This window comes from Crassostrea angulata, chromosome 8 (assembly GCF_025612915.1).
Source record: "Crassostrea angulata isolate pt1a10 chromosome 8, ASM2561291v2, whole genome shotgun sequence".
In the NCBI taxonomy this organism is placed as follows: domain Eukaryota; kingdom Metazoa; phylum Mollusca; class Bivalvia; order Ostreida; family Ostreidae; genus Magallana; species Magallana angulata.
The window spans coordinates 4,980,055-4,991,195 of record NC_069118.1 but is presented as its reverse complement, the minus strand read 5'-3'; the positions used below and the strand labels follow the sequence as shown (position 1 = coordinate 4,991,195).

Below are 11,141 nucleotides of genomic sequence, written 5' to 3'. Positions count from 1 at the left end.
GTACATCCAAAAAGCTATTGGTATAAAAAGCTAAGAACATCAATAATATACCTAAATACACCAAATTTAATTAAAATGAAATGTGGTAAAAAAAAAAAAAGAATACATACCTAAACTAGATACGATCTCGTTACGAGTAACGAGTAGGTCTTCCGTTCAATTTTAAACGATACGATTTAAATATAAATGAAATTTCAAATTTCCCCCTCAACCACTCCCTTTCAGATAATGCATACGATTGTCAATATCCCTTGAAATGCTTAACAGAGTTTTGCTTTTTCACATACAGCACATTTAAGGTTTAAGATTTTAGTCCCCTAAAATCCCTAATTACGTTATTTATTGGTTTAGAAATTCGTTTTACAAAGTGATATTGTTACGACCAACAACTTTGTTTCTATAATGCATTACAAAATCTTTATCGTTTTTAAGTTATTTGTAATAGACTTTACGAGTATCTTGGCCCCTAATTTAAGGGGCCAGTCTTATTTTCTTGAGTTCATTTGAACGGTTTCACGAATACTAACATTTTTTGTTCTTACACTTATCTAGAATTGCTGTTCATTTTTTAGATACAAATGATTGAATATTTTAGGGGCCAGCCCTCTAGATCCTTAATGGGGACAGCCATTGGTGTTTTGATTAATGGAATCGATTAAAGTCATCAATGCAAGCATTTTCTCTTCAACAATTCTTAACAAAATATGTCTATTTTTCTAGATAAATTGTATCAAAGTTTTAGTACTTTGGCCCCTAAAAATCTCTAATTACGTAATAAATGGGCGTAGCAACGATCTTGCCTGATAGATATTGTTACGGTCAACAACTTTGCTTCTGTAATGCATTACAAAATCTTTATCGTTTTGAAGTTATAGAGTTTATGAGTGTCTTGGCCCCTAATTTAAGGGGCCAGCCCCTATTTCTTGATTTTGTTGGAAAGGACTTTTGATTATCTACCACTTTTGTTATATATGTTTTAACAAAATATCAACTCATAAAAAGATACAGATCAAAACGTATGAAAATTTTGATTCGAAATTCGTACCCAATTTTCGAGCCTAGGCGAGCTCATAGAAATGGCGCCACTGGCGCTAAAAAACTACATTGTGCACAACTTTAATTTATGGTCTACCTATCCTGAAAATTTCATATTCCTATCTCTGATAGTCTCTGAGTTTATGTCTGCACAAAATGGGTCGTAAAAACTGACAAAATCGGCCGTAAATCGGAACCGGAAGTGCCGATTTCAAAATTTCAAAAAACTTCTAGAATTATGACCACTGGCAATCATCTGTGAAAAAATGGTCGAAATCGGCCGAATAGTTTTCGAGATATCGCGTGCACAAAATTTTGGGAAAAAAATAATAATAATAAGAAACAGTACGAAAACTATAAGGTCTTCCGTTGGAAACGGAAGACCTTAATAACACTAAATTGTGTTTACATGTTAAAATCAATGCTGTGCTGTCTCTGTACTCAATAAAATAAAGTTTGAAAAGCGTAAATACTTAAGAATAGTCTAGATAAGCCTTTCTGAAAAGATAGGTTTTCAATAATTTTTTAAAACGAATAAAATTTCCCTCTAATCTAAGATTTCGGGGAAAGTTGTTCCACAATGTAGAACTGGCCACGTCGAACCGCCTGTCCCAATACGACCTAGTCTGCGCACGCGACTGAACAAGGTGCATAGAGCTCTCTGAGCGCAGAGACCTATTTGGCTTGTAGACCTGGACCAGTTCTTGTATATAAAATGGCGAAGTTCCGTGTAAGGCTTTGAAAGCCTGTAGGAACAGCTTGTATTGAATTCGCTGCTCGATTGGAAGCCAGTGTAACTTAACCAGCACTGGTGTTATGTGGTCATATTTCCTAGTACGCGAGCATACACGTGAGCATACAAGGGTTTTACTAGCGCTTTCTGATGTTAAGGGTCGAATGCGACCAATGTTCCGTAGTTGGTTGTAACATGATTTTGTGATGTTTCGAACCTGGTGATCCATGTTCAGTAACGAATCAAAATTGACACCTAAATTTTTTACAATTGATGAGACGCTAATTTTGTTGCCGTCAAAATTGATGGTGAGTTCTTTGAAATAATTAATTTTGTGTTTTGGACAATTAGCTCTGTTTTTCTCTTGATTAATCTTCAAATAGTTGGAACGCATCAAAGAACCAATATCAGACAGGCAAGTCTGCAGACGAGATGCTATATCTATCAATTTGCTAGTAGGTGTAATTGCCATATACAATTGAGTATCGTCAGCATAGCACTGAAAATTCATGTTGTGTTTACGGCAAATATCACATATAGGTTTAGCAAATAGGCTGTAAAGCTTTGGTCCAAGGACCGAACCTTGTGGAACACCAAAATTCAATAGAAAGTCTCTATACTTAGACTGGCCTACAGCAATACTTTGCTGTCGATCACTGAGGTATGACTGTATCCATGACAAGGCAGCACTCGTTATTCCAAAAGAAAATTCTAGGCGATTCATAAGAATAGTGTGGTCTATCACATCAAATGCTGCAGATACGTCCAGCGTCAACAGAACAACACACATTCCTTTGTCTACAGCAGATGTTATGTCATGATGGACTCTCAAGAGTGCTGTCTCCGTAGAATGATAAGCACGGTATGCTGATTGTTGTCTATCATGCAGATTGTTTGATTGTAAATGATCTTCTAGCTTAGAATTGATAACATGTTCAAGGACTTTAGAAATAAATGAAAGGTTGGAGACTGGACGGTAGTTCTTTAACACCTCCTTGTCTAATCCCTGCTTTTTCAGAAGAGGACGAACAACGGCGTTTTTCAGTGATGTCGGGACAGTTGATTCTAAGATAGATTTGTTTATGATGGTTGTGATTGTTGGGAGAATGGTATCAACACAGGACTTCAAAACAGATGTTGGAATCGGGTCTAATTCGCACGATTTTGGTGATAAACCATAATGATCTTCCAAACATCTGTTTCTGATGCTGATTTAAAGCAATAGAGAGGTTTACCTTTAAATTTGGTGTCTGCTCTTAATACATCCACATGGGTCTTTGTATTTAAGACAGAGAGATGGTCTCAAATAGTGGTAATTTTATCTAAGAAAACATCAACCAATTTGTCACTAAATAATTTTATCGATACAAGAATTTAGGTACCTAAAAAGTACAGTAGTTTTTCATCTATTGCGCTGTGTTAAAATTGTACTTCTCTAGTAGCAATGTGTGTATATCATTCACGATTTAATGAATTTCAGTTTAACATTGTATTAAACAGTTTCGGTCAGAAAATATAGAAAATCTTTTGTGAAGGGAATTTCCATAATTGTCTGCTTTTTTAACCCACACATGAGTCCCGGACGCAAGTCTTGCAATGACCAAATTGCCACCATTAACCGCATGGATAAGATATCCAAACCCCAATGTTCCGTGAGAGGATTCTAAAACGGTGTCCATCCCAGAGGCACCCCAAGTCAATAGGTTCCAGTGAAATACGTATATCCCTGTGAGTGGGACAGTAAATATCCCATCGGTATGTTCGTAAGCATTAGCTGTATCCACTAGTTCGAAATTAAAGACGATTGGTTGACCTTTACCAACGGAGTGTAAATCATGTGACAGTCGTGCGTGAAATACTGGAAGTTGCCCAGATGCAGCCGAGCTCAACAATAGCTTTCTGCCACCTATAACAAAATAAAGTACTGTTGAATCATTAGAATTCGTGGGACTCAATGTTCGAGGTATTTGTGGGGAGTCCTCCCCCATTAATTTACAACCTCGACAAAAACAAATTTACGAAGAGTTAGTATTCTTATGAAATTGAAAAGCAACATATCCAAGAAATTTCATTCCCACGAATAACAACCAAAAACCCATAATCCACGAAAATTTGCCACCGTAAATTGAAACGAGTCCACAGTACATGTATATAGGTGTGTTCGTGTGCTTTATTTTTACACCCTTACGTAACTTACATATCCGCATTGTTCTTTCACTACTTTTACTACAAATCACATATTGCAAACTATCAGAATGATCATAGCACTTGACCATCTTCTCTAGCCAAGGGGGACGATCAACGGTGTTTTTCTATTCATGAATAGAGATGCACGGACGATAGAAATCCCCTTGGATCGTCACCCTTTGCTAGCAAGGATGCGATTTTGCAAGCCTTGCACATTCATGTATTTAGTTATCTTCGTGAATACATGAACAGTATTATTAAACAACCAGTTTTAATTATATTTTCTTACTTACGCAATAATGTTTGGTGGTCGGTGTCAGCTCAAGAAGGACAGTATTTTGTTTTTTCTAAAATATCGAAGATTATAGAGTCTTTCTTCCTAATTTCAGTTTCAAGTTTCTCTAATCGGTCTAATATTTTGGTAAGTTTTTCATCCTCTGATGCCTGTGTAACGTTACATGCGACCGCAAATAACACAACAATTACATGTAGTGCACTACTCATTTCTAGTGCCCGGCGCTTCATGATTGTGTCACCTGAGCTGTTAGATAAGATATTATATACGCTGCACGCTCTTATTAGTACTGGGAACATGATTTTGCGGCCTATTTTGTTTCAATTTTACTAGTGCGTTGCAGAGAGACGAGATGTTATATCTTTTTGATATTTTATGCATAAATGTATCAGATAATGATATCTTTTAAAAGGCTTATTTTGCTTTTTTATTTCCTATCATTAAACAATAATGAATCGAAATCTTAACTAATTATGATATTATTTTGTAATTTTATCATTAATGGAGTCTGTCAAAGATTATTATTTCCGCCATATTTTAATGAAATTTAACAAACAATTACATACTTATCAAGAAGTACACTTGAAATTGATGAAAGTAACACGATTTACACATTATCTCTTTTCACCCACCCACCCTAAGAAAAAATTGCAGGAGCAAAACAAATTTCTTATTAAGATGTATAGCTGATCTCATAAGATCTGACACTTCTAACGTGCTAACGCGGTTTACGTGATTTTTTTGTTGAATTATGCTACCTTTAGAACCCACATGAACCACCAACAAAACTACATTATTATCGTGCAAATGAATTTTGGGGTTTTTCACAATTAATTGCAAAAACCTCTTAAACATTTCAAACTATAAACACTTTTGTTTATGAAAAATTGCTAAACATATCTTTCAAAGTTATTATGTGTGTTGTCTAGAACAACTAGCAAGTTCAGATCATGACTCAGAATTTTCAACATGGGCAATAAACGGGTATCAGAATATTGAAGAGCGAGTTTTAAGCAAGATAACAGTACGTTCTTCCGTTCTAAAATCACAAGTGTAGCTTTATCTGCCCTCCATGGTGTGTGAAGCAATGTGCGGAGAAGTTCTACATCCACGGCAGAACCACACTGTGATAACCGTGTTGCCATTATCAAGATTACCCAAGTTGATACAGGACCGGATACCAGGTCTGACCGTCATCAACTGTCCGATTCCAGGAAGTTAGTGACAACCTTTAACCTTCAACCTATATTAAAACATTGAAAAAGTAATGTACAAACATTTTTAAGTCTATAAACCGGACGAAGTTTCACATTGTCCTAGGCTCTCTGGTAAACAAAACATACTTAATTTAAAATATGCAACACAAACGCTTCGTGTTTTTTTTACCGATATATATATATATATATATATATATATATATATATATATATATATATATATATATATATATATAGCACAGGGAAATTCACTTTTGTTGGAGCTCCACCTCCGCCCCGACCGAGGCTTGAACTCACGACCTCTGGAACCCATTCTTCTAGCAGTAAGCAGCCACCGCGCCACCCACTTGGCCATCTAGGCAAGACAAAAATCTTGCGTTCGATGACGAACGGAACCTAGCGCGCTGGCCGCGCACTACACAGTCGCTTGAGATACAGGTGGAATACAGTTAAACGACAATTTGAGAGGATTGGAACGATACACATTGCATAGATACACACATATATAATAAGCACAACAATGCAATAACTGTCAAATTGACAGGCCTTAACGGTCTCCTGAGTACAATAGTCCATTCACAAATTAAAAATGTGGAGGAGTTTCATAAATGCATTTAATTGAGTTTCATTATGGAGTAGAAAATTATAACATTGTAATGACATCCACCTCCCTGCCTGAAATCTTTTGGAAAGGAACCGTAATCCTTTCGATTAACACTAGACCTCGTAACAGAGTGTGTGACCTACTACTGAAAAAAGTGTACAGTTTCTATACAAATAATTTTCTTCAGGTATGTTAACTTTCTATTTAGATTTTATGTTTATATGTTTTCATAGATAAACTAAAACAAGGAGCATAGTACACTTCTTATTACTTTCCTTTTAAAGGCATACTTGTTTATTTCAAAAAACTGTTTTGTTTCAAATGATAAAAATGCTTGCATCACTATTTTGATCGTACAACTTCCAAATTACATCATATTTAATGATTCATTACTAAATATGAACAAGCGATGGAAGATAACTCTATGAGGATGAAACAAGGGAAGTCAACTCCATTGACTGTTATAATCCTCTTCCCTGAACTCTTTTTAAATGCTTTCACAATATCATATCGATAACTTTGATGGACATCTTCATTACTGTAGAGAAGAAGATTTTTAAACATTAAGTGCATTAACAGTTTATGGCCATATTGCCCCCCCCCCTACGACCTGAACCCCTGACCCAGGGGGCATGAATTTCCAAATTTAGGTGGAGGAGTTTGTGGACATCATAACCATGCATTTAGTTTTTTCCCACATGTGTGGGCGTAAAGAAGATTTTCTTAGATTTAATACATTTTCACTATATGGTTAAATTGGCCCCGCCCTTAGGCCCTAAGCACTGCCTCAGGAGTCATGAATTTCACAATTTTGGTAGAGGGTCTTATGAACATCATAACCATGCACTCAGTTTTTTCCTCACGTGTGAGGAAGGAGATTTTTGAAAATTAGGCCTTTTTTCATATTTTGCCCCGTCTGTGACCCCCGGGGCATTAATTTAACACTATAGATTTTTCTTACCGTAGAGATGCCTGCCTTCACAATAAAAAGGGTAACAATTAGCTTTGTAGTTTTCAAGAAGAAGTGAAAAATGTAAAACTGTTAACGCACAACGCACGACGACGGACGAATACCAATTCCAATAGGTCATCTGAGCGACTCAGGTGACCTAAAAAGGGTATTCTCTGCACAGCAAAGCAACGAGAACTTTTCAAAACATCGACAGCCTTGCGAACCTTGAAACATATCCTGGCCGCGACAGGTTGACGTTGTGTCCTTGGGAAAGACACTTTACATGTATTTCCTCACTCCACCCAAGTGTAAATATGGGTACCTTGCTATAGACAGTGAAAGATATTGTCAGAATGTGAGTGTCTGAGCGCCTTAACGGCTGCTGCACTGAGAAGGCTCTGGAATGCTTTAAGGTCTGCTGGGGTAATATTTGTAAAGCGCTTTGAGAATTGCTTCGGCAATTTAAAAAAGCGCTATATAAAAGCTTGCAATTATTATTATTAAATAAATATTATAGTAATTAAAGATTTGGTATACAAAATGTTTAAGCACAACAAAAAATGTTTCAGTAAATTTAAGTGAATTGAAATAATTATGGATAGATAACTATAGACTTTAAAGCAGAACAATAAATGTTTCAGAAAATTTCATTTCATTGAAATAATTATAAATAGATAACTATAGACTTTTAAGAAACAAAAAAAAAACATACAGTGCATTATACATTTGCAATTGTTGACTATTCACAAATTGTAGCAACCAGACCACTTGGTTCTAACACGTATGGGCGAAGGGTTTGGGGAGTTCATGGCCGAGTACGTGATGGGCCAGATTATTTCCCGGGAACACTATTTCTCTCAGATGGCAAAGTACCAAAGACAGAAAACCTGGAGCAGGTATAAACTATTTCGTTTATCTCTTTATTAACCTTTGTGGTGTATAAAGAAAATGGGATTGGGTATTTGAAGAAGACAGTCTTTATAACGTTTAACCCTGGATCAATTTCAGATTCAAATTTATCCAGAAACGGTCTTTAACTACATTGACAATTGGAATTCTGGGAACTGGTGCTATTGGCATAAAGAGTATGATTCAGTATGTATTGGAATGAAAATATGGTGTTAATTTACAGTAATTTAAGGGTTTCTTTAATTTCAATTATAAGTCGGCGCATATGATTATTTAAACACGTAGGAGCAACTTCTGTTTTAAAGAACTTAGGTTATAACTTGGTTGACAGTTTTACATGATATGAACTATGCCGATATTTTTTTTCATTTTGATTTGTGTAGTTGCTGCTGTTTGCAAGGCTTTTGGGATGACAGTCAAAGGAATTACCAGAACAAAAATCGAATTTACCATATCTGACTTCGATGTTTTTTAGTAAGAAATATTTTTTACGTTTTGTCTATAACAATAACAGTTAATTACGAGCAAGCGCGTAGTGATTTAAAAAATGACTTTTCCTGGAAGATTTCAATAGTTTTCATTATAAATTGTCCATCAAGTGTTTCATTACTTACATTAAATATCAGTGAGCTATTTTGATATATGCAGACAGAGCCAATTGCTCGCCTGATGTGACTATGTCTGCAGTGTTCTACCAAGTACGGCGGAAACCAAAGGGATGTTATCTGGAGATGTATTAAATAGCGTGTCAAGAAAAGGTTAATATAGTTTATCAAATTTTCATTAAGTAGCTTCAAAAACTGTGCCATACTGTGCAAGTTGGTTAAAATGTTGAAAAAAAAATAATAACTCATTTTTGCATTAAATTATCACAATCGGAACATCGCTCGGCCTTTTGCGTGATGATTTTCCCGATTTGTAGGAACGATTTTATTATCATTATTATTAATTGTTTTGTTTTGTTTTCTGTTTTGCTATGACGCTGTTCCGTGTCCAAATTACCATAGATCAAGAGAAGGTCTTTAAAACAATACATGTGTTGAATGCTTTTTACATGAGTTTCAATAAGACCAGACCCCAAAGCTGGACATGGCATTTCAGACAACAATATTTGCAGCATCAAAATATGCAGTCGGCATTTTGCTTTGTATTATTGAAAATCAAAAATTTTGATACTTGCAGTTTAGGTTTCAAGCTTGTTTACATAACATTTCAATGAGAGCATTGTTTTGGTTGCTACATGTACAAACAAGAATTTGACTTGAGAAAGATAAAATCGTGGGTTCATTGGTCTACACCCCAATTGTCCGCAAAAAACCGTTGAGATATTATGTAGTTATTGATTTTTAATTGATTTTCTTCTTATTTACAGAACACTATCTTCATTAATGTAGGTCGAGGGGAAGTTATTGACGAAGCTTCTGTGTTGAAGGCTTTGAAGTAAGTTTTCTTTATTCATAATTGATAGTTCATACATGCTATTACAGTTGACCCTGCATACATAAATAAACTAATAATAGTCATTTTTTCAGGTAAAAATTATTAGATTAATCGGGCTGTAAATATAACCGAACCTGACTAAATTCATTGTATTCAAGCATGATATGTGCCTATTCATATCATGTTTTTTTTAGCTCAAAACAATCAAAATATCACAATTGTTAAAGTGTTCTTCTAAAACATTTAATATTGTTCTCACAGTAAGTAACTATCATAATTACCTGATGTAAATATAACCATGCATTATATGTTACACTTAACAGCATGGGTTGGATAGGTGGTGCCATTTTGGATGCCATAGACAGGGAACCACTGCCCGCGGACAGTCCGCTGTGGACACACCCAGATGTCATCATTACGCCTCACATATAAGTACAAGCTTTTTATGCCTATATTTCATACATATTTGTACCAACACACGGAATCGATTTGTAATCTACAAGCATAGTTCATTACATGTCATCAATGACTATTTTGATGTTTAATCATACCATTGCTAAAAATTGTATAAATTCATTTTACCTTTGTGAATATTTTCTTTATAATATTAAAACGAAATACAATCATATTCTATCCCACCTTATCATCTGCCATGGTAAATAGGCATCAAATATGGAACGCCATGGCTGCCTTATAGCATTAAACTATAGTTCTATTATGTCAATTTGTTATTACACGATGTCAAATACCATTACATGGTGGTAATATATCTTTACGTTTGGTCAAATCATTATTATATGATGTCAAAGAACCATTAGGAGATGTCAACATATCTTTACACGATGTCAACTTTTTACGCCGTGATGTGAAATTATCCTTACAATGTGTCAACATTTAATAACGAGGTGTAAATTTATTCTTATTTGATGTCAAAATATGATGACATTATGTCTACACTATATGACATGGGGCAAATATTACCTTCCGTTATGTCATTTTTTCATTACATGAAATGCTATCTTTGCCCTATTGCATTAAACTACAGCTATAATATGTCAATTTGGTATTACATGCTGTCTAATATACCATTACGTGGTGTTTATACATCTTTACGTTTGGTCAAATCATTATAATGTGATGTCAAAAACCTATTAGGTAAAGTCAACATATCTTTACACGATGTCAACTTTTTACGCCTTGATGGGAAATTATCCTTATGTTCTTATTCGTTCCACTCAACCGAACATAAATTATTTACAATAATAACAAAACACATGATTAGTGAAGGAAGCGCTTATTTTGCTGCATTTATTTAGATTTACAAATACATATAAAGATTTTTCAAACTTCTTTCTGAAATAAAACATTTTACATAGTGCACAGTCCTTGATTTTCAAATGTCACTAAATAAGTGGGTGGGTGGGTGGGGATTGTGCAAATGCGGCAAAGAAAAGCCTTCGAATGAGTGAACATCGTGCTTAACTTGAATACCTGTTCTACAGGTTATATGCTATAAATAGTAGCCAATGGCTACAGGTTTGAATATATAAAACCAAAACATATAACATGTGTTCTAGTACTTATGATAAATTAATTTACGCTGTGTTAACATTTAATAACGGGCTGTAAATTTAATCTTATTTGTTGTCAAAATATGATGACATTATGTCTACACTATATGACATGGGGCAAATATTACCTTCCGTTATGTCATTGTTTCATTATATGAAATGCTATCTTTGCCCTATTGCATTAAACTACAGCTATAA

The 11,141-nt window shown here is 34.9% G+C and overlaps 1 pseudogene; it reads left to right on the top strand.

Moving 5' to 3' along the window:
- Positions 1-7,306: 7,306 nt before the first annotated feature.
- LOC128159193 (glyoxylate/hydroxypyruvate reductase A-like) lies at positions 7,307-9,804 on the top strand (annotated as a pseudogene).
- Positions 9,805-11,141: the final 1,337 nt, after the last annotated feature.